This window comes from Tupaia chinensis, unplaced genomic scaffold (assembly GCF_000334495.1).
Source record: "Tupaia chinensis unplaced genomic scaffold, TupChi_1.0 Scaffold148698_1, whole genome shotgun sequence".
In the NCBI taxonomy this organism is placed as follows: Eukaryota; Metazoa; Chordata; class Mammalia; order Scandentia; family Tupaiidae; genus Tupaia; species Tupaia belangeri.
The window spans coordinates 663711-687934 of record NW_006208547.1 but is presented as its reverse complement, the minus strand read 5'-3'; the positions used below and the strand labels follow the sequence as shown (position 1 = coordinate 687934).

The 24224-nt window shown below is 38.6% G+C and overlaps 1 long non-coding RNA gene across 1 annotated transcript; it reads left to right on the top strand.

Moving 5' to 3' along the window:
- Positions 1-1534: 1534 nt before the first annotated feature.
- LOC102484928 (uncharacterized) lies at positions 1535-16027 on the top strand. Its single transcript, XR_003548242.1, has 4 exons — positions 1535-1654; positions 3761-3940; positions 8593-8634; positions 15692-16027. It is a non-coding gene; the product is annotated as an uncharacterized LOC102484928 (long non-coding RNA).
- The last annotated feature ends 8197 nt before the right edge of the window (positions 16028-24224 follow it).

Genomic DNA, 24224 nt, shown 5'->3' with positions numbered 1-24224 from the left:
GCTTCCCTTGATTCTACTTATCTGTGGCCAACTGTGGTCCAAAAATTAATGAGTACAGGGCAAGATTTGAGAAAGAGAGAGAGGGACACACTCACATAACTGATTAAAATAGGTATAGTTGTTCCATTTTATTTCTAGTTATTGTTGTTAAAATTTTTCTATGCATAATTTGTAAATTAAACTTTATCATAGCTATGTGTGTATTAATGAGAAAAACATAGTTTATACAGGGTTTAGTACTATGTACAGTTCCAGGAATTCTCTAAGGGTCTTGGATTGGATCTCCCACAAATACAGGGGACTACAATTTTTTTTCTAAAAATTATTTGACTGCTCACTCAACAGTGTTTGAAAACTAGTGTAAATATTAGTCCCACCTCAACAGGAGAAAACCTAATATTTAAGTCATCTACAAAAGCTTTATTATCAGGGACCAACAGGTGGTGTGGTGATTAAAGGTGCTGGACTTCCACATGGCTGACCACGATTCAAGTCCAAGACCTGGCGTCTTACTTTCTCACTTTCTCTCTCTCTCTCTCTCTCTCTCTCTCTCTCTGTCCCTCTCTGGTCAGATTAAAAATAAATAAAGTAAATGAAATATTTTTTTAAAAAAAGAGAGAAGCAGGGACCAGCAGTTAGCGTAATGGCTATGTCACTGGATTCCCATGTAGTCGACCACGGTTCGCGTCCCAGACCCGATGGCTTAAAACTCATGCTGGGCGCATGTGCGTGTGTGCCCAAGATCCTGAGAGGAGAATGGAGGAGAAGGGATTGCGGCGTGACCATCCCCCCTAAGGGGTGATTTCTTGCTTTCTGTCTCTCTGGGCTGTGTGGGGAGCACCCGCATCCTATAGCAAAAACCTCTCAAAAAAAAAGAGAGAGAGAGAGAGAGAGAGAGAAGCAGTTCTGAGAAATCTGTGTCCAACATCACCAACACTGATATAACACAATCCAGAAAACCATCTCCTTCTTTATAATCTAGTGTCCACACACGTGTCTCTCTTCTTTAAAAAAAAGAAAAAAAAAAAGACTTTATTGTCAGCCATTTCCCCATCACATAGCAGATCTGAAATCTAGCATTTCTCAAGTGAGAGTTGAACATGAGACCAGGTGGAATGGGCCTTGGGAAGAGGAAGAGGCCTGGATGTGAGAATTACCGTACCCTTCCCGCCTCCATCTGGGCAAGAACATTTGTGAGCCTGCACAGTGTTTAGGTTGTTACATTTTTTTCTTCCAACTTGAATCCATTGTTTCACCATTGTATTAAAAAGGTCAGATTACTAAATATTACATGATCAGTTAAGTCTTCCCAATCATTAGATAACATAATTTAAAGATAAAACAGTTATGTTCTGCATGTAGTCTGTAGCAAAGAGCTATTATTAACTGTGACTAGCCTAAAATAAAATATTATTTCATAGGTCTACATGGTTGTTGGTGTTGGTTGTTTTCTGTATGTTTGGCATTCAGAATGCTCTTTTTTTCAAGGTGTTCAAGTATTTTTTGGTAATCTCTCTCTCTTTTTTAGCTCTGCTAATATCACTACACCGTATTTCTCCAGTGATGTATTTTCTCTGTTCATGACTAACAATTGAGAATTCACTGAGGATCCAGAAGTACTTGACTCTGTGACAGCTGTTCCTGTGCTGGCACAGTAAGTGACAAAGAAATTTGACTTTCACTATTTCTTTGGTGAAATAGGAAAGACATAGGGAACAGAAATATGTTTAACTCTCTAAATACTATGGCTTATTTCCTTTTATGATGGTATCAAAGGAAGAAGAGATAGTCAGAAGAACCCAGAGAAATTTGTCACACCTATGAATCACGTTAGGGAGGGAGATTAGAATTCTTTTTAAAAAATACTTGACAAAAATCTTCAATTCAGGGACCAGCAGTTAGTCACTGGACTCCCATGTAGTCGACCGCGGTTCGCGTCCTGGACCCAGTGGCTTAAAACTCACTCCGGGTGCGTGTGCGTGCTTGCCCAAGATGCCGAGAGGAGAATGGAGGAGAAGGGATTGTGGCATGGCCGTGGCCACCCCCCCCGGGGGGTGATTTCTCACGTTCTGTCTCTCTGTCTCTCTCTGTCTGGCGAGCACACACGCCCTATAGCAAAAACCTCTCCAAAAAAAAATAATAATCTTCAATTCAAACACAGAGTTTTAATCATATAAGACAGGCATATTATGTCCAAATCCAGCAGGACTGTCACAGGCAGCAATTCTGGTTAATTCCTTGTGCCTGCTCCTGTCCCCAACACAGTTTCTGACACATGCAGCAGGCCTAACAATGTTTGTTGAATGAATAGATGGGCTGATTCATAATAGTGTTGGGAGAAGATTTCTGCTGAGCAAAACTGGGAATCATTGAAGATGCTAATTCACAAAGCTATGCATCTAGATATTGGAAAGTTGTGCTCTTTGTCCCTGTCCAAGGGAGGTCTCCTCTCACGCTCTCTGCCTGGGGCTTCTTGGTATGCCCCTAGATCACCTCTTCACACTCTCGCTGACACTGCGTCTGATCAAAATGCTTCAAAAAGTTTTTGACTGCTGTTATATTCTGTATAAACACCTTTGAATTTTCTACAGCATCATTGATGTCAGCAAATTATATTTTCAAAATACTCTTTAAAAGATTGACATAAATATGATCTAACATTAGACTTACATACTTCTCATTCTAGAAAGTAGCATTCTTCATTGAAACGGAGGCGGTTTGTGCAAAATGACTAAATTTACTAAGCTGCTTGTAAGCAAACTGAGAATGATTTTATCTAAATGCTTTGCAGAAAGACAGTACAGAAGAAAGCAGAGTCTCCCTATTATAACTGGCGTATGAACATGCTATTAATCTGTGTACATTTAACTTGTAAAAATGAGGAGTGGATCCTCTGGGCTTAATTTAAAGAAGACAGACACTTTTTTCCTCTCATTATTGCCTGGCCTAAGACACAAACATTCAGGCACATTTTTCATTCAGGCTCATTACTATTTGGTCTAAATTATAAAATAATGATAAAGGTAAATACAGCAAATATTCTGTAGCACTTCACTATCATTTTAAGCATAAGCATCACTAGACAATCGATAGGAAATGCGATGGCTTAGTCTTCTTTTAGAACGCATAGGATAATGCTAACCTTGATCTTAAACAACAAAGGAAAGCTCTGGGCACTCCACACAAAATTCTAACTACAAGTTTGGCCTTAATTTTAATGTCCTTATTTTTTTAATGCCTGGAGAAAAAGCCTAGCTAATGATCACCAGCAACTCTACCCAGAATACAGTGTATTTCTGAACTTTTACCTAAAGGTGATCTGGGAATTTTGTTTTCTTTTCTTTTTGTCTTTTCCTTATAATTTGCCAGAGGGTTCATGTGCTTTAGGAGAGAGACAGAGAAAGTCAGAGAGAGAGAGACAAGAAAGAGAGAGAGAGAGAGAAAGAGACTATGAAAAAGTACTCCCAAAGGAGAATAGTCATGCCACAATCCCTTCTCCATTGCTCCCTTTTTTGGGGATTTTGGGCACACACACACACACACACAGACACATAGCATGAGTTTCAAGTAACCAGGTCTAGGATTTGAATCACGTGGGCAGCCAAGTGTAATCCAGCTACCTCAACCACCATGGGCTTGCCAGAGATTTTTTTCCCTTTTCGATAGTTGTGAGATTTTTCTCAGCCCTGGAAACACATAAGATGACTCAGAGATAAGAGTGTCACAGAGAAGGCCTGATTGAATTTTTCCTTCCTTACAGGAAATTAAGAGCTGGATTGTCCTTGGGGTCTTCTTTGAGTACCAAGACCTGTCAGAGCTGACTCCAGCCACTTATCTAAATATAACCACCACTCTGATAATACAGCACCAAAACTTACTACAACTCAGTCTTCCTCTCCTTCGGTGTTCCTTTCTGAGATGTGGATGATATGGTCTGAGGGTAAGGAGTCTGGCCTTGTGGAAAGAGATGCATTTGAGTTTGACTCCTCTCTTCGACTGACTGACTGTGAGAGTTGGCTTCCTGCACGATAGCTAAGATCAACTCCAGATCCTACTGCTTGCCCTTAGTCGCTGTTTCTTCTGAACCTTTCTGTGGCAGTTGACAGTGTGAACCATGTTCTTCATCTCTCATCTCTTCTCCTCCTTGTCTGAGCATGATCAAATGCAGTTTTCCTAAAAATAATATAATAACAATAAGAGTAGGTCAAATATTTATTCATTGGGATTCTACAATAAACTACACATTGCAGTAGGAGTGGAAGGGAAAACTTGCCCCTTTCTTTGAAGAGCTTGCTGTCTGAAGATTATAAGAAATATTTGCAAACTTCTAACATGTAAGTAGTCATAGTAGAAGTAGTAGTAATAGTAGTGGAGTAGTAGTTCATAGTAAGAGACGATTAAAGACAAGACTATTAAAGTTCTTGGATGCCTGTCTGAGTAACTTAAGCTTTATTCTGTAGGTCAATGTTACCAAATTTTCAAATTGTGCTCATTGTCAGTAAATAAAAGAAAAAAAAAGTGAAGCTGCAGCAATCAACACACACACTCACAAACACAGAGTACAATTAATACTCAGTATTCTCAGAATTCAGGGACCAGCAGATGGTGTAATGTTTACGTTGCTGGACTCCTACATAGTTGACCTTGTTTAGAGTTCTCGACTGAGTGACTTAAAACTCACATCTGGCATGTGTGTGTGAGTGTCCAAGATTTCAAGAGGAGAATGGAAGAGAAGGGGTTGTGGTGTGACCATCCCCCCCGGGGGCTTATTTCTTGCTTTCTGTCTCTGTCTCTCTGTCTCTCAGATGAGTGCTCACACACTACAGCAAAAACCTCTAAAAAACATCCAGAAAAATAAAAAACAAACAACAGCAACAACAAACTATTCTCAGAATCCATATTAGCAAACTCACCTACTAAGTAACATTTATTTGTAACTCCCAGTCAATACTTGCAGCATTTTAGTCATTTGTAGATACATGCAGAATAGGAAAGAAATTTAAGTTTCTGTCTCACACATTCTCAACTGATATAAAGCAAGTTGATGCTCTGACTTATTTTTAATTGACAGATAAAAATTGTATTTATTTAAGGTATACATCTTGAGTTTTCATGTATGTGGATATTGTAAAATGATTGCCACAATCAGGCTAATTAGTAGATGCAGCTCATCACATAGTTTTCATTTCCTTTTTTTTTCTGTGTTTGTGTGCTTATTAAACATGTAAGATCGACCTTTAGCAAATTTTAAGTATACAACACAGTACTGTAAAATACAGTCACCATGCTGTACACTACCTCTTCAGAACTTATTTGTCTTGCATAACTAAACCTTTGTACCATTTGACCAACAACTCTTCATTCTCTCCTCTCCCTAACCTCTGAAATTAACATTCTACCCTCTGCTTCTGCAAGTTCAACTCTTTTAGAATGCAGAACAACTGATATCATGCAGAATTTGATTTCTATGCCTGACCTGACTTATTTTACCTAGTATAATGTCCTCTAGGTTAATTCCTGTTATCAAAAATGGCAGAATTTAATTTTTTTCAAAGGCTGATAAAATTCTATTGTGTATACATTGTCTTTATCCATTCATCTGTCAATAGACATTTAAGGTATTTCTATTTATTAGCTGTTGTGAATAATGCTACCTTGAACATGGCAGGCAAATATCTCTTAGAGATAACTGATTTCACTTCCTTTGGATATACAACTAGAAAAAAATTATATTATAGTTCCATATTTTTTTTTAGAGAGATTTTTGCTATAGGGCACATGCACTTGCCGGAGAAAGAGACAAAGACAGAGAGACCGATAGCGAGAAAACACCTTGCTGCAATCACTTCTCCATTCTCCTCTCGGGATTTTGGGCACGCATGCACACGCCCAGTATGAGTTTCAGTCACTGAGTCCAGGACTTGAAACTTCAACAGCAGTTGACCACATGGGAGTCCAGCAAAATAACCAGTACATCATCTGCTGGTCCCAGATGTTTAATTTTTAATTGAAGTTTCATGTTGTTTTCCATAATGACTGTACCAATTCACAAATGCTCCTTTTTCCATATCCTTACCAAAAAAGGCATATCTTTTCCCCCTTTTTTTTAAGAGAGAGATTTTTGATATAGGGCACATATGCTCCCCAGAGAGACAGGGAGCTAGAAAGCAAGAATGCTGCAATCCCTTCTCCATTCTCTCTGGATCTTGGGCACATACACACACGCGTTTGGCATGAGTTGTAAGTTGCTGGGTCCAGAACTTGAACCATGGTTGACTACCTGGCAGTCCAGCAATGTAAACATTTCAACATCTACTGGTCCCCATCTTTTGCCTTTTCGATAATAGTCATTTTAACAAGTATAACGTGATACTTCATTGTGGTTTTCAAATTCTATTTCCCTGATAATAAGTGATGTTGAGCACCTTTATATATCCATTGAGCATGTCTTCTTTTAAAAAATGTCTATTCAGGTCCTTTCCCCATTATTTAATCTGATTACTCTTTTTGCTTTTGAGTTATGTGACTTTCTTATATATTTTGGATATTTGCCTTTTATCATAGATATATGGTTTGTAAATGTTTTATCCCATTCTGTGGGTTGCCTTTTAAAATTAATTAATTAATTAATTAATTTACAAGTTTTTGCTATAGTGCGCGTACGCTCACTAGAGACACAGAGAGAGACAGAAAGCGAGAAATTACCCCCAGAGGGGATGGCCATGCCGCAATCCCTTCTCCTCCATTCTCCTCTTGGGATCTTGGACACGCACACACACGCACCCAGCATGAGTTTATCCACCAGGTCTGGGACTCGAACCACAGTCAACTACATGGGAGTCCAGCAACATAGCCATTATGCTAACTGCTGGTCCCTGGGTTGCTTTTTACTTTGTGGATTGTTTTCTTTGCTGGACAAATTTTTATTTGATACATCCCCATTTTTGCTTTTGTTGCTTGTACTCTGGGTATATATAAAAAGAAACTCATTGCCCATCAAGAAGGCCTTCCCTGTGAATTCTTTTAGTAGTGTTTCTGGTTTCAGGATTTATGTTTATATATATATATATATATTGTTTGTTTGTTTGTCTGGTGAGTTGGTGCATGTACTCACCAAAAAGAGAAAGAGAGAGAGAGAGCAAGTACCCCACAATGGTCATGCCACCATCACTTTTCCTCCATTTCTTTATCCTGTCAAGATTTTGGGTATGAATGCACATGTGCCCTGCTTGTTTTTCAAGTCACTGGGGCTGGGATTTAAACTTCACTAAGTCACATGGAGTCTGGTTCTCTATACACAGCACTGTTGTGCTATAGAACCAGTCCCGATTTTTAAATATAGTGTGAGAGCAAAATAGCATTGCATCCTTCTGCATGTGAGTGTCCAGTTTTCCCAATGCCTTTTATAAAAAGTCTATCATTGCTCTATTGTGTGTTTTGGCATTCTTTTTGAAAGTTAAATAACTGTAAATGACTGCATTTATTTTTGGGCTCTCTATTCTGTTCCATTAGTCTATAGCCCTATTTTATGCCAGTTCTATATTGTTTTGAATACAATAGCTTGTAGTAAATTTTGGAATGAAAAAGTCTGATGCCTCTAGTTTGTTCTTCCTGTTCAAGAATACTTTGGTTATATGACTTCTTTCATGGCTCTATATGAATTTTAGGATTATTTTATCTAATTCTGTAATGAATTCCATTGTCATTTTGATAAAAATTGCATAAAATATGTAGATTAATTTGGGTAGAATGAGCATTTTGACAATATTTTTCCCATTTGTGAACACAGATGTAGTTCTATTTACACCTTTAATTTCTTTCATCAATGTTTCATTTTTTTAAGAGGTTTTTTCCCATAGAGCATATGTGCTCTCCAGAGACACACAGAGAAAGCAAGAGGAAAAATGAGAAGTCACCTCCCAGGGGGGATGGCTATGCTGCAATCTCTTCTCCATTTTCCTCCTGTGATCTTTGGCACTCATGCATATGCACCAGGTGTGATTTTGAAGCCACCAGTTCTGAGACTCGAACTGCAGTCAATCATGTGGACATCCAGTGATGTAACCACTCCGCCATCTGCTGACCACAATGTTTCATGATTTTTAATGTGAAGTCTTTCACTTCTTTTTACCTAAATATTTTCTTTTATAAAAAAGAATTATTTATTTAATTTTATTTATTATTGATATTTTAAAGTTTGCTATAGGACACATACATTCAGCAGAGAGAGGCAGAGAGAGAGAGGGAAACTGAGAAAGCAAGCCACCAGGTTCAGGACTAGAACCATGGTCAGCCATGGGAGAGCCTAGCACCTCAACCACCACACCACCTACTGGTCCCAGTATTTTATACTTTAGTTGGTTTTGGAAATGGGATTATTTCTTTAATTTTTATAATTGGTTGGTTCATTGTTTAAAGAATCATCACAGAATTTGTTTATTGATTTTGTATTCTATAAATTATTGATTATTTTTATTAGTTCTAACACTTTGTTCTTGTTGAGTCTTTAGGGTTTTATGCATATATAGTCGTACAATTTGTGAACAGAGATTACTTTCTTTTGAAAGCCTTTGCTTTCTTTTTCTCTCCTAGTTGACCTGACTAGAACTTTCAGTACTCTGAAAGTGCGAAAGAGTGAGTACCCTTGTCTTGTATCTCCTTAATAAAAAAGTTAAAAGGCGAAAAAAATTATGAGTAACAATAAACACAAAAATGTTAATGTATACACAATATTAAAAATGAATGCAGACTACAAAGACACAAAATGGGGGAAGGAAGGAAAGTGTAGATTTGTGTACACAGTTCATGTCTTATCACTTAAAAATAGATGAATATAACTACAAGATATTTTATGCAAGCCTCATGGTAACTATGGAATTTATGGAGCATAATTACCTAAAAATGAGAATAGATGGTTTAAATATGCATTATAACAATATATTATGCACTTTATATGATGAATCCAGAAAAAATAACTTTAAGACACAGAAAGTTCTGTCATGGTTTAACTTTTTCTGGTAGGCCCAAGGACAGATTATAATGAGTCAATATAGAAAACTCAAAACTCAATTATTTCTTAATATCTGATTGGCTGTTAGGCCAAAACAATCTATCTTTGAATAAAAATGTAAACATAGTCTAACCAGAGTAGAACCCTGGGATTTCACATTTTTACTCACAACATAGGTCCAATAAGGTGTCCAATATATGCTATTTCCTATTAGCAAATTTATTGGGTAGTTATCCTCTGGTGTGCAAATTCTATTAGTGCAACATGAAACCCCATAACTGTTTACTGGAGTCTATATAGAAACAAGAATCAACCAAAATAAATGGAGTCAGGGAGGCAATCCTGAGAAGACACTCACAAAGGAGAAACACGGCGGTAGCACAAGGTAACACTGAACTCTATTGAAAGGCTAGAGAGCCTCTTTAACAAGACTCATTTTAGCAAGCTCTAACTTCTGAATATGACCTCCAGGAGTTTGTGACTTCAAAGAATTTAGTCCTGTGGTTGTAGAGGTCCAAGTCACAATCATGGAAAGGATAACTAAAATTAAATGGAAATCAAATTATTTAGACATAAATGGTCAAAGAAGTTAGCTTGCCAAAAAATGGCAGAAATTGGTATGAAAAAAATATTCATGAACAGGTCCCCAAATTCTTCCTATATGTAAAAGAATGACCCAGAGACTAACGATCATATAGAAGTGGATGGAAAGTAAAACTGTAGACTGATGCTGTGGCTTCAGAAAATTTTTATTTAAGAATGGAAAAGTAATTGTCTGACAATATTTAGGGCAGATTGCTCTAGATCTAGGTTCTGAAATAGGTAATAACATGAGAGGAAAAAACAGTTTCTACTTTTCAGAACATCTGTCCTTTAGAGAGCACTAGACTATAATGAGAAGATGAAAATGTAGAACTTGTGAGACCAGAAGATGGCATAGCAGTTGCATCCCACGTGGCCAAAGGTGGTTCAAGTCCCAGACCCAGTGGCTTGAAACTAATGCCGGGCATGTGTGCATGCATGCCAAAGATCCTGAAAGGAGAATGGAGGAGAAAGAATTGGGGTGTGGCCATTTCCCTTGGGGGGGAGTGGCCATTTCTCTTGGGGGGGGTGATTTCTCACTTTCCCTCTTATTGTCTCTGTATCTCCCCAGCAAGTGCATGCACCCTTCAGCAAAAACCTTTTTAAAAAGAAAGAAGATGTAGAACTTGTTTACAATACTTTTGGCATGGTCTAGGAGTGAGGATAAAGAGCAAGCAGTCTGTTGGATTGAGTGCCAGGTGGAAGAGAAGGGCCATAAAAAGTGACTAAAAAGGACTGACTTTTAAGTTGAACATTATGATTCCTAAGATGAGAAGAAGAAATGTACTAGTCTAGGTAAGGTTTCCAAAATTTGATATATTGCTTTAATACAAGAATTGGCTTAAAGTCTCAGGTGTTACCAGGGCCTGGTTAATCCACTGGTTTCCTCTTTGTGACACTCTAAATGTCCCATGTGAATGACTTTGGCAGGCTCTGCATCTCAGCTTGCCTAGCTGTGGTTCAGCTGTGGGGTGAAGTCCTAAGTGTGGTTTACAAAGCTCTTTATCATCCATGTTCATCTCCTACTATTTCTCCTTGGCACAAGTAAATTGCCAGAAGTCTCCCTTCCACAACCAAGGTCCAGATGGGCACAATTTATGTATCCTCTTCACCTCTCTCTGGGAGATTCTTAATCCAATTCAAGGCTCAACTGTAATGTCATCTGCTCTGTGAAGTCTTATCCAACTTCTCTTCCCCTCCCCAAGATTCACTGAGCTCCTTCTTCAGATCAGAAAGTTCTCAGAACATTTCAAACAAACTGAAGGTGACATGGAAATGCAGAACTGGTTGGAAAGAGGCAGAATTGATGTGCCCCGAGACCCCTAAAGATACATCTCATGCCCATGTCTAATGAAGAAAGCATTAGCAAAATTTGATAGTAAATCAAGACATAATCATCAGCAAACAAGAGCCAGCAAGGTGTGGCAGTAAAAACCCCAGGCCCAGATCGCTGGGGCTTGAATCTCTTTCTACGAGGGAAACTATGTCCTGCTCTGTGAAAGAAGTGTTCTGAACACTGAATGGGTAACTCAACACAAAGCAGTTGGACCCACACTTGGTACCATGCTGAATGTACAGTAAGAGGTATCTATTATTTTGATTAGAACAATTTAAAATTTCTCTTTGTTCTAATTGAAGATTACTATCAAATTTGGTTACATAATCTTCTGTTGGTTTTTGTTCATTATTTTTGTTTTTATTTATTTATTTTTTTTTGCTTTTATCTCCCTTCTGGGAGAATTCAAGCAGTAAAAAGCAAAAGCAAATTAAAGAAAGGTATTAGTAAGCATTTTAGTTTTCCCCTTGTCGAATACACCTCCTGTTTCTTTTCACATTATGATTTGATATTTTTATCCTTAAGGACACACACATGCAAACACTGTAACAATTTAAAAGTAATTTTAGTTATTTAGTTCATTTAGCTAAAATGTTAGTTATTGGAGAGCTCAACTCATTGTATTCTTTCGTATCTTTTGAAAATACTATAAAGTATTCTGAACGGATAGGCAAAACAGGAATGTGTTTAGACAGTATATTTAAATGTGTGTGAAATTATATTTTTTTAACCAGATCTTGCTCTTATGAATCTGTATATTATTATAGGCAGGATTTCCTTGCTTGCACTTGTTATTAGAATCACATGGAAGTGTAAATAACTGGTAGCTTTCAAATGAAACCACAAAGTAAAATGTATTCTGTGTTAGAGGGAGCTTTGCTCTTAAAAAAAATAGCATGTGGAAGAGTTTAAGACTTGAGGTCTATTTATTAATCAACAGGCTGCTTGGGATAGCATTTGCTCTATCCTTTCCTGGAAATCTTACTAACGCTACACTAGCCAATCCATCATAGCTTCACAAAGGAAGTGATGAAAAGCATGCCTGTCTTCTGCACTTAAAATTGAAATTAGCCTGATTAGTTTTCACAAAGAGTCTTCTACAGTCAGACCTGGCCGACTTCAAAAGATACATGGAGGGACCAGCAGTTAGCGTAATGGCTATGTCGCTAGACTCCCACGTAGTCGACAACGGTTCGCATCCTGGACCCGGTGGCTTAAACTCACGCCATGCCCGTGTGCGTGTGTGCCCAAGATCCTGAGAGGAGAATGGAGGAGAAGGGATTGCGGCGTGGCCATCCTCCCTGGGGGGTGATTTCTCGCTTTCTGTCTCTCTGTCTCTGTCTGGCGAGCTCACGCGCCCTATAGCGAAAACCTCTCAAAAAAAAAAAAAAAACATGGAAAAAAAAATTCTAAACTACAAGGAGTTGAGAATCTGGCACGAATAATGTCATTTTTAAAGCTTTAAAAACCCAAACGAATGTACAAGAACACTCCTGCTATTGCAGAAGTTTCCAAGCAAACAATTAATTTTAATAAAAATATATTTGATCAACATATGTATTTGTCACTTAATAGTTCCAGGTGACTCTAACTATTATGTCTCAAATTTAAGTCTATTATCTTTGCATAACTTATACATCTTGATTTGGTGAGTAAAGAAGATAAATACTACTGAAATTCTGCTACACTCATTGACCATTTACAGTAGAGGTAGAAAATATAAATGCATGCAGGACAGGCAAGAATTGTGATCTGGCCACCAGCTGGTGGTGAATGGGGAAGACAGCCTTATTTAAAGGTGACAGCCATTACTAGTTTTGGTCCATCATAGGCTGAATCAACATTGCCAGCTTGTGTAACAGTACCATTGAAAACTAGATTTTTTTTCCATGTTTAAGTTTTTGATAATTAAAAAATTAAAAAATTTAATTAAAAAATTAAAACACTCAACAAAATAAGTCAGTCACATTTGTTTTAGGAACAGTTACTTAGTCACTTAGCATTCTGGAAAATAGTCTTGGATTTTGTCATTTATTTTTGTTCTCCTACCATAAGACTTCTGGCCTTTCTCCAGTATACTCTGACACAGTAAGGTTGCATAAGTTTCATTTAATACTATTACTATATGAGTTTACCAGAATGGTCCACAAAGACATTCTTTCTCCTTTCATTCTTCTCTTCCTCTTTCTCTTTTAAACAAGATTCAAACTTCATTCATTGGGAGAATTGAAAGGGAATCACATTTATGAAGTGATTTACATTTGCCAGATATTCTCTTACTTCATTTAATCCTACTAAAACTCTGCAAGGATTACTGATCAGGAAATGGAGTCCTATGAAGAGTAAATAATTTATTAAATATCCAATTTAATTTATTATTTTTAATTTTTAATTTTAATTAAAGTTAAATGAATTAAAATTAATTTAATAAATTAATAAATTAATTTATTAAATATCAAACATCAAATAAGTAGGACAGAAATAATTCAAACTCAAGATCTGCTGATTGCAAAATCCATGCTATTTTATTTCAACATGCTGCCTCTAGATTAAAAAATGTTTTTTTATTTGATTCCAGTGATTATCCAACCAGTATGTGACTCTTTTAGACACCATAAAACAAATGTTAAACAAAAGAGAAAATATAAATATTGGTATCAATTTAAATCTGACAAACTCTGGGATTTCTAATTTGAAGATAGACAACAAGAAAATTAGAAAACAAATTATATATTTCTTAAAATCAGAGGACAGGCATAACTCTGAACTAAACAAATAAAAAGGGTGTGGCCCAGGGTGGCTGTGAATAACCTACCATAAATTTACCCATTTCTTTACCTTTTGTATCTAGAAGAGCCAAAAATGCCCAAGTGGCATTTCAACTTCCTCTTTAATGAAAATTGTCACTCAAGGAAATATTTCTCTCTAGGCAACTAAGACATTTTAAATCAGGAGAACCCAAAGTCAAAGGGAAGAGAAGAAAAATTTCACAAATCTGGTATTAGATATATTAGTGAAAGGAGCTATTCTCACTACTTAATTTTCAGACTCAGGTGTTTTCATTATAAGAGAAATAGCACTATTTATTAGTTGCTAATGTAAAGTGTATAGCGAACAGTGTATGATAACATCTCAACCTTGCTATGCATTGTTTTATCAGCTGGTAATATTGATTGAGTTATGTGATTCCATTCCATCATTTCAGGTTCCTCTGGGATGGGATTATGATGCAAACCCAGTGAATTGCAAATATGAGCCTATTTCTACATTTCTTTTTGCAGTGAAATGAGTACCTTGGTTAAAAATAATATTGTATTTTTTAATCTTCACCATTCTGACTGTGGTTAGGTGGTTTTGATCTGCATAGTGATTTAATGTATGATTAATAATTTTAAAAATTGGGACCAGCAGTTAGCATAATAGCTATGTCGCTGGACTCCCACGTAGTCAACCGCGGTTCCAGACTTGGTGACTTGAAACTCACGCCGGGCGCATGTGCGTGCGTGCTCAAGATCCCAAGAGGAGAATGGAGGAAAAGGGATTGCGGCATGGCCACCTCACCCCCCACAGGGTGATTTCTCTCTTTCTGTCTCTCTGTCTCTGTCTGTCTGTCTGGCGAGTGCATGCACCCTATAGCAAAAACCTCTCCAAAAAAAAAAAATAGATAAAAAAATAATAATTTAAATTTTTTTTGAGAGATTTTCACTATAGGGTGCGTGCGCTCGCCAGACAGACAGAGACATAGAGACAGAAAGCGAGAAATCACCCCCCAGGGGGGATGGTCACGCTGCAATCCCTTCTTCTCCATTCTCCTCTCGGGATCTTGGGCATGCATGCACACGCGCCTGGCGCGCGTGGCAATCCCTTCTTCTCCATTCTCCTCTCGGGATCTTGGGCATGCATGCACACGCGCCTGGCGTGAGTTTTAAGCCACCAGGTCCGGGACGCGAACCGCGGTCGACTACGTGGGAGTCCAGTGACATAGCCATTGTGCTAACTGCTGGTTCCCTCTTCATGTCTTTTATGTGTCCAACTGCTATATAGTAACATCTCATTTTATTCACTGCCAGTACCATAATCCGTTTAGAAGCACCAAATGTCTTTATGACCACAGGAGTCGTTAAACAAATGAAATGTAACATGAGTCCATTTTTTTCCAGTGCATAAATTTATCTTTGGGAAGAAATTTGATAATTAGAAGGGTTCAGATCACTTTTTTTCTGTCTTAAAAGTTTCATACTTATTCCCAAATAAAGCCTAATATAATAAGATAATCTGATTCAGTGAAAGAAAACAGCATTCCCAAAGCCCTTTTCAATAAAGAACATTTAGTTCCTGGTGTATTTGAAATGTCAGAATTCACACCCAAGATTTCTATGAACTAAAATAAACTAATAGCAAGCACTTAAGACAAAAAAATATCTGAAATAGTAGGGTTCTCAAAGGGGTTTTAGATAATGATCTTCATTTAATAAATGAAGGCTTTTTTTCCCATCTATTTTTATAAATATACATTCTTCAAGGAAAATAGAGTGTTCTATTAACACAGGAGAAACAGTCAAACAGAAAGAATAAATTTATTTTCCTGTTCTGAATAAAATAAATGTCAGTTACTTGGCTCACAATGTACCATGTTAGATACACAGAGAAAAAGGAATGTGATTAAATAGCTTCTCATTTGGTGCCTTGTTTATGTATTCAGTCTCGATAATGCACTCTAATATAATCAATCACTGATTTTAATTTCCTTTATTGTGCTACAGTCAGATGAAAAGGAAAGAGAATTAAATGAAGGAGTTGCTCAGCCCGGCCGTGCCTCGTCTCTTGATCCAGATGGTGAACTTCCTGTCTTTTTTGCAACGTGTGTCTGACTGAACAGCAAGCACCCCCACCCTGGCACTTGCCATTCACAAAGCACTTTCCTAGGAGGATTAGAATAGAATTTCCACTTTACTCTTTGTGCATAAGAGGGAATCGTAAATAATGAGCTTGGCTTTCACGAATCATGTAATAATAAAAAGCATCTCATCGTCTCTATGTATTACATGTTTGACATATTATAAAGTCAATAGCAGATGCCTTTGACATTGTCAAAGTCTCACTGGTCAAGAGAGTGTTTGCTAGCATCTTTAATTACAATATAATTGACAATTTTGGCTTCTTTCTCTCACTCTCTCTTTTTTAACCATCCAAACATTAATCAAGAGATTATAACAAGAAGAAAATGAAACCATTGTGTAGAGATGAGGATTGCAATGGTTAGTTCTTTCTTCATTAAGCTGAATATTTTCCACAAAAGTAAAATCTAAGGAAATGATCTATAATTAAAGATTAGAAATTTCTTAGGCTATGTCCAATGAGAATTTAGTACTTTTCAAGTCTTTTATTTAGCATTGTTTCCCAAGCCCCATCAGTTCTGCAGCCCTTTAGTTTGTGAGATTGTTTCTTCAGAAAATTTCATCAAAATGCTTTTCAGCAAAATCCTTTACCTGGCAATTCATCAGAAATAAAAGCATAAAACTTTCCTCCTGGATGTACTCGCTACAGCATCATATGACTGGATAAAATGTAAGTGTCAGCTGAGTGAGGATGCGCATGCTGCTCATGTGTGAGGTTGGCTAAGACCCTGTGGTCTGCAGGCTGGGACCATGGGGGAGGCCCAGGTTTGACTCCTGGTCCAACCAGAAGTCCAGGAGTGGTGGTGTGTGCCTGTAATCCTAGCAATTTAGGAGGCTGGGGCAAAAAGATCACAAACTAGTGGCTGGTTTGGGTGACATGGCCAGACTCTGTCTGAAAAAGATCAGGACGTGCTGGTGAGTACCTGTGGTCCCAGCTTTGACAGTAAGGCAAGAAAATTGCAACAGTGAGATTCTGTCAATCAATAAATTAATTAATAAAGTCTTCAGTGCCTAAACAAGGATCTCTATTTCCAAACCCTTCACTGATACTCAAAGGAATATGAACCCTCTTTCTTAGGCTTCCCAAGTTCTCCATCTCTCATACAGCACAAAACATCAAGCCTTTTATTGCTCTGATTCTTCTCCAATTAATTGTGTCCTCATTGAAGGATGGAGCCTTGATTTCTCCACCTTTGTATCCCCCAGTTCAAGCCTGGCATCTGGCATCTGACTTCAATAAAATGAAAAGTTGAAGAATCTAATATTAAAAGCAAATCCCCTTTTTCATCCCTAGTTATTGAATTTCTAGATGTCTTTGGATAATCCTGAGTACATTTAAAACTTCCTGTATTCTCATGGGAAGGTTCTTTCAAGATCAGGAATTTGGGAGAAGGGTGATCAGTCCTTCAGAGTCCAAAGCACTTCTCTGCATCATTGGCTCTCTCTGCTTCCCTTTCCCAGTAGGAAATCTTGTAGTGTTCTCTCACCTACCATGCAAAGGTGGTGCAGTGATGACTGAGGCTGGCAGGGCCAGAGTTGTGCACAGTCATTGAATTGGAGAGGTGATTTACGATGCTGCGATTTGGCCTAGGTGCATTATGAAAGAGTAGAGAGATGGGCGATTTAAGGTGTACAGCTGCCTCCATCTTCTGACGTCACAGTTCCTATTTCTGATCCCATCCCCAAAAGAAGTAACATATGGAATCCTATGAATGAGGCTCACTTGATCCTGGATTTACAGGAGGGTCTCAGATTCTAAGACATTAGCAGTGCAGACAATGAATCCAGTACAGGTGATTTCACCATTTTGGTTTCTTTGTAAGCCTTATCAACCCAACATAATGCTCTTTTCAAACACTTCAGGACTTCTCACAATGAGACAGGTCACCAAATGCAAGCAACAGATTTTTCATACATCAGCTCTGTTCACTGCTGCCAAAGCAGGTGTAGACCTCGATGATGCTGTCTGTGACCTGCACTTCTACTCTGTAACCGCTGCTGGCCAACCATAGATAGCCCCAATACACAGCTATTCTCAACAGTGTAAGGTTGTAGTTAGGAAAAACTAATTATATTAATTTTCCTTTTCGAGGATATTATAGGACATCACTAATTATTTCCAGATGATTATAACTCGATGTTTTAGTCTACTGCAAGACATTACATCATAGGATGATTGCCTCTTCAAGGTATTATTGTGATCTTTGTTTTTGATCAAAAAGTTTTATTCTATATTAAACTGGAAGAGAGAATAAAGTATCAACATCCATACATAAATTCTGATTATGTTTTTTTTTTCTTCCAAAACGCTTTTATGAAATCTCCTAGCCTGAAAAATTCTTTCTCTGCAGTTCTTTATTTGAGCCAGTACCTGTGATGTCAGAATTTGGTACATACTGTCAGAATCTGTTCCCAGCGTAAACTCTAGTACATTGAGACAATCATTGAAAGAAGATTGATCTGTAGGAAAAATATTAAAATTTTTAGGAGGCAAAACAGCCATGAAAAATTATAATTCACTTTGGTGTTAGAACAGATTTCCTGCAGCTCCACCCTTCAAGGACAAATGATAGGGAAACAAATAGTCACATCCAAGGTCATAGGAACCTTCTCCATCCCCGCCATGGTCCCTGGATACCAGGTTTAGAATTGGACTGAAACTGATTGCAATCAATAATAATAATCATAAAAAGTGTGTCCCTATAACTCTATGGAACTACTTTCCATAAATTTTCACTTAATGGAATTGAACTGAAAGTGGTTCCAAGGCATTCATAGCATTCTCTTTGTCATGTGGGGGGACACAGTACAAGGAGCCCCCTTAAATATCAGCCTTCAAGGTCAGGAGAAGTCTTTGTGTTTCTCCCCACCATGAAACCTGGCACTAAGCTAAGTGGTCACCCTAAAGTAAGGCAAGAACCAAAAATACAAAACAGCAGACACTGTCCAGGAAAAGCAGACAGAAGAATGCACTGGAATAAAATTAAAATGTAGCCAAAGGAAAGGAAAAAAAAGTTTGTTTTTTTCTTGCCATAAATAAAAAGAATAAAGTAAAAAGCAGAAGAACAGTGTACACACAGAAAAGGTGTTCAGTATGTGTGACTTAACCATGCAATTCTGTCAGAGACACAATTCTTTTTGATTTCCCACACCAGACAATTGGCGCCTAATTAAAAATAAAAAGATATAAAAAGAAAGGAGAAAACCAATATTAAGTAGGATGATCAAATAGTGAAAATAGAATGACATCAATGACTGTGCTTTAAATCACCACCTCAGGCTTCATTGTGGTTACATCTTTGTTTCTACTTCCTTTTCCACCTTATGAAAGCTATTTGATAAATGATGAACCACTGTTTGTGAAGCACTTACATCTTAAATAATGATTACAACAGGAAAGCAGTTAATGGTCAAAGGAAGAAGTATTCTCTTCAAAGCTAAACAGGTCTTTATCCATAGTTACTCACGAGAATTTCATTGTCTATACTAGGAAGATATTCTAATACTTGTGCCTCATCTTTGGGACAGAAGCGAAGAGCTAGTCACAGTAACTCTCACACTGTGAGCGCTTACTTGATCTCCCTATCAGATTGAACCTGCCACTCTCAGCTCTCCTTGGGGAGATAAAAATCAAGAGACATTTGTGCATCTCCACACCAAAAGTTGATGTAGTTCACTATGTCACTCTACCTGGAAGAGAAAATGTATGGCATTCGATTTGCTATAGTGTAGGATGTTGGAAAGATAAAACCTGTCTGGCTCCTTGGTTATCAACAACACAGATAAATTGCAACTGACTAACACTGGAGCATCAGAAGTCTCAAAAGTGCCAGGCTGTTTATATTTTCTGCAATGCTCTTAACATTAAATTAGAAAGGATTCTAAATAGCATTGAAACTGACAGGGTGTAGAAACAGATATCAACAAAACTACTCAGAAATGGAAGGAAGTCTTAGCTTTAAACGTCAAGTTCAAATTGATCTGTAGATAGAGAAAGACTCCTTTCTAGAAAAAAAAAAAAGTGTAGCCAAATGCTCATCAATAGAAACAGATGATCTTGGCAAACTCATTACAGTGCTGTGAAGCTGTTTGATAAAGCACAGGACAAAGACAAAGCTCTCTGTTAAAAGAGCAATCTGAGGCCCTCCACTCAAACTGCCAAATGCAGCTAACATGAACATCTCTTAACAAGAAACGTGCGGGGGGTGGAAAAATGAAGGAGCGATTCACTGAGCAGGATAGAAAGCACTGGATCAATCAAAAGCATTGCCTGAAATGCCTAGAGTTGATTACATGCCAAAACCCAATGATGCAGAAAACAACAACAACAACAAAAATCCCTGCAATAAATGGCTCAGAAAAGATCAACATTTGGCACTCACCAAAACTTAGCTAACTATTTATTTAAAATTCTACACATCTGGGGCAGGATAGCACTGAATGAGCTGAGCCAAATGTCATTCATAGGAGAGAGAACGAATGCGGAATATCAGAACAATCATCTCTTCCTGTGTGACTCAAAACTACCTCACAGATTAGACATTATTTAGAGCATCTGAGACATTATTTGGGATCTAACTGTGTAGGCTTATACACTTAATTTTAAATGAGTTCCAAGCCTTCTGGTCTTGACAACATTTTTGTTTATTTTTTTTTCTTTCATGCATGAGTGAGAGAGACCAAGACAGACAGACTATCTCAACAGGGTTTTGTTAATTTGACGGAAGGTGTCTGTACTTACTAGAGATAGAGAGAGAGAGGGAGAGGGTAAAAAAAAATCACCCCTCCCCATGGTATGTGGTCACACTGCAATCCCTTCTCCATTTCTGCATCTTGTCGGAATATGGAGCACACACATGCTCGCATGTGCTTTGGGGATGTTTTTGAAACTGTCAAGGCCAGGATTCAAACCTTGTTCAATAAACAGGCCCCAGCTTCCTTAACCACCAGGCCATGGAACTGGACCCCCAGTAGAGTCTTTTATACCACTGTCTACTCCCACCTTCAGCCAGTCCTGGATTAAGGAATGCATGCTCACATGCCATGTTCAGGGATGTCTCTGGACATCAACCAAGTACCTTTCTATGTTGGTTAGCCTCCCATACCATTACTGCTGCACTAACATCTAGCCCCTGGACTTGACAAATTTGACCCCAAGCTATTTAGAGAAATTGGGCTAGGAATCATATCCACTCAAAGATACAAAATGGGCTGGTGTTACTTTGAAATAGAGAAACAGGTTCGTGGCTTTGAAGTTGCTCTGTGGAGGGACAGCCTGCAGCTGCTGCACTGCTCAGTTCTCTGTGTACACACTGCAGACCTGCCCCTTACTGCTCCCATCACTTTGATCTGTAGATAGAGAAAGACTCCTTTCTAGAAAAAAAAAAAAGTGTAGCCAAATGCTCATCAATAGAAACAGATGATCTTGGCAAACTCATTACAGTGCTGTGAAGCTGTTTGATAAAGCACAGGACAAAGACAAAGCTCTCTGTTAAAAGAGCAATCTGAGGCCCTCCACTCAAACTGCCAAATGCAGCTAACATGAACATCTCTTAACAAGAAACGTGCGGGGGGTGGAAAAATGAAGGAGCGATTCACTGAGCAGGATAGAAAGCACTGGATCAATCAAAAGCATTGCCTGAAATGCCTAGAGTTGATTACATGCCAAAACCCAATGATGCAGAAAACAACAACAACAACAAAAATCCCTGCAATAAATGGCTCAGAAAAGATCAACATTTGGCACTCACCAAAACTTAGCTAACTATTTATTTAAAATTCTACACATCTGGGGCAGGATAGCACTGAATGAGCTGAGCCAAATGTCATTCATAGGAGAGAGAACGAATGCGGAATATCAGAACAATCATCTCTTCCTGTGTGACTCAAAACTACCTCACAGATTAGACATTATTTAGAGCATCTGAGACATTATTTGGGATCTAACTGTGTAGGCTTATACACTTAATTTTAAATGAGTTCCAAGCCTTCTGGTCTTGACAACATTTTTGTTTATTTTTTTTTCTTTCATGCATGAGTGAGAGAGACCAAGACAGACAGACTATCTCAACAGGGTTTTGTTAATTTGACGGAAGGTGTCTGTACTTACTAGAGATAGAGAGAGAGAGGGAGAGGGTAAAAAAAAATCACCCCTCCCCATGGTATGTGGTCACACTGCAATCCCTTCTCCATTTCTGCATCTTGTCGGAATATGGAGCACACACATGCTCGCATGTGCTTTGGGGATGTTTTTGAAACTGTCAAGGCCAGGATTCAAACCTTGTTCAATAAACAGGCCCCAGCTTCCTTAACCACCAGGCCATGGAACTGGACCCCCAGTAGAGTCTTTTATACCACTGTCTACTCCCACCTTCAGCCAGTCCTGGATTAAGGAATGCATGCTCACATGCCATGTTCAGGGATGTCTCTGGACATCAACCAAGTACCTTTCTATGTTGGTTAGCCTCCCATACCATTACTGCTGCACTAACATCTAGCCCCTGGACTTGACAAATTTGACCCCAAGCTATTTAGAGAAATTGGGCTAGGAATCATATCCACTCAAAGATACAAAATGGGCTGGTGTTACTTTGAAATAGAGAAACAGGTTCGTGGCTTTGAAGTTGCTCTGTGGAGGGACAGCCTGCAGCTGCTGCACTGCTCAGTTCTCTGTGTACACACTGCAGACCTGCCCCTTACTGCTCCCATCACTGACAGAGCTTCTGGGATAGTCTTGATATGGGACTTCCACCAAGCAGTCTTTGCTTGGAGACTTCCTAACAGCTTGATGAGACGATCTCTGAACTGCTCTCCGATCTGTAGCCCTCATATCAAATCCTTCCTTCTCCTCTTCTTCACACAAGGGTTACACTAATAGTAGGCTAAAAGCTTTTTTATCCTGTTCCCATCTCATCCTCTTTGCCCTTCATGGCATCTCTGCATAAATCTCTTGCACATCTAACATTGTCTTGGCAATTTCTTCTTTGAGGACCCTTCCCAGCACAAGTTTGTGTCTACAAAGTACAGATGGACTCTGGCCTTGGATTCTAACTATGGAAGAGTTGAGAGTTCTTTGTCAAAACATTTGAGAAGAGTTAGAAATTATATCACAGATTTTCTCATTATAAGCTGCATACCATTTGAGTGAATTTTTTTTTCCAATAGAGTTACTATACTGATATATGAGGAAAAATGCAGAAGACATTTTATTTTCTCAAGGCATCTGACAATATCTCAGCCAAGACTGTATTTGGTCCATGAATCTTACTGGGCACTAAGCAGTGACTAACTCTGATGAAGCACATCAAAGGATGCTTCAGAGCAGGCTGTGAAGGATGCATGGGAGGGAACCAGGAGTTAGCATAATGGCTATGTTGCTGGACTCCCACGTAGTTGACCATGGTTCACGTCCCAGACCCGGTGACTTAAAACTCATGCCGGGCGCGTGTGCATGCGTGCCCAAGATCCCGAGAGGAGAATGGAGGAGAAGGGATTGCGGCGTGACCATCCCCCCTGGGGGGTGATTTCTCGCTTTCTGTCTCTATGTCTCTTTCTGTCTGGCGAGCGCACGTGCCCTATAGTGAAAATCTCTCCCCCCCCAAAAAAAAAGAAAGAAAGAAAAGGATGCATGGGAGAGGTATATTTTGGGAAAGAGAAGAAGATTGGGCGAAAGCCTAGTGGGCTAAGAGCTCCCATCTACTGGAATAGTTTTAGAGCATTTACTATACACCAGGCAGTGTGTAAAGCACACGATCTATATGTACATAAACACCAAAAAATAAAAATGCAATCTTTCTGACAAACTTGTGAAAGAGATGCTATCACCTTGTTAAAGATGAGACAGTCAAAACTTGGACAATTTGTTTAATTTAACAAAGAATGCACAGTTGGCTAGAAACCAGAATCTAAACCCAGTTCTATCATTCCCCCAGGCCCTCTGCGAACCACAACCTCCTGCCTCCTCTCTTTGGAGAAGGATATTAAGCTCTGTGTGGAGACCTTGATTGCTCTGTGAGGAGATATAGGAGACAAGGGTCCCCTCTATGCAACATGAGGTGTAAGTTTGCAAAAAGATCTGCAGCCCTTTTATTTTTTTATTTTTTATTTTTTATCTGCAATCAACATCACCTTCAAGGCAGTACACAAAAGTCTAGGAGCATAGGGAACCAGCAGTTGGCGTAATGGCTATGTCGCTGGACTCCCACGTAGTCGACCGTGGTTTGTGTCCCGGACCCGGTGGCTTAAAACTCACGCTGGGCACGTGTGTATGCATGCCCAAGATCCCGAGAGGAGAATGGAGGAGAAGGGATTGCAGCATGACCATCCCCTCTTGGGGGTGATTTCTCACTTTCTGTCTCTATGTCTCTGTCTGTCTGGCAAGGGCACGTGCCCTATAGCC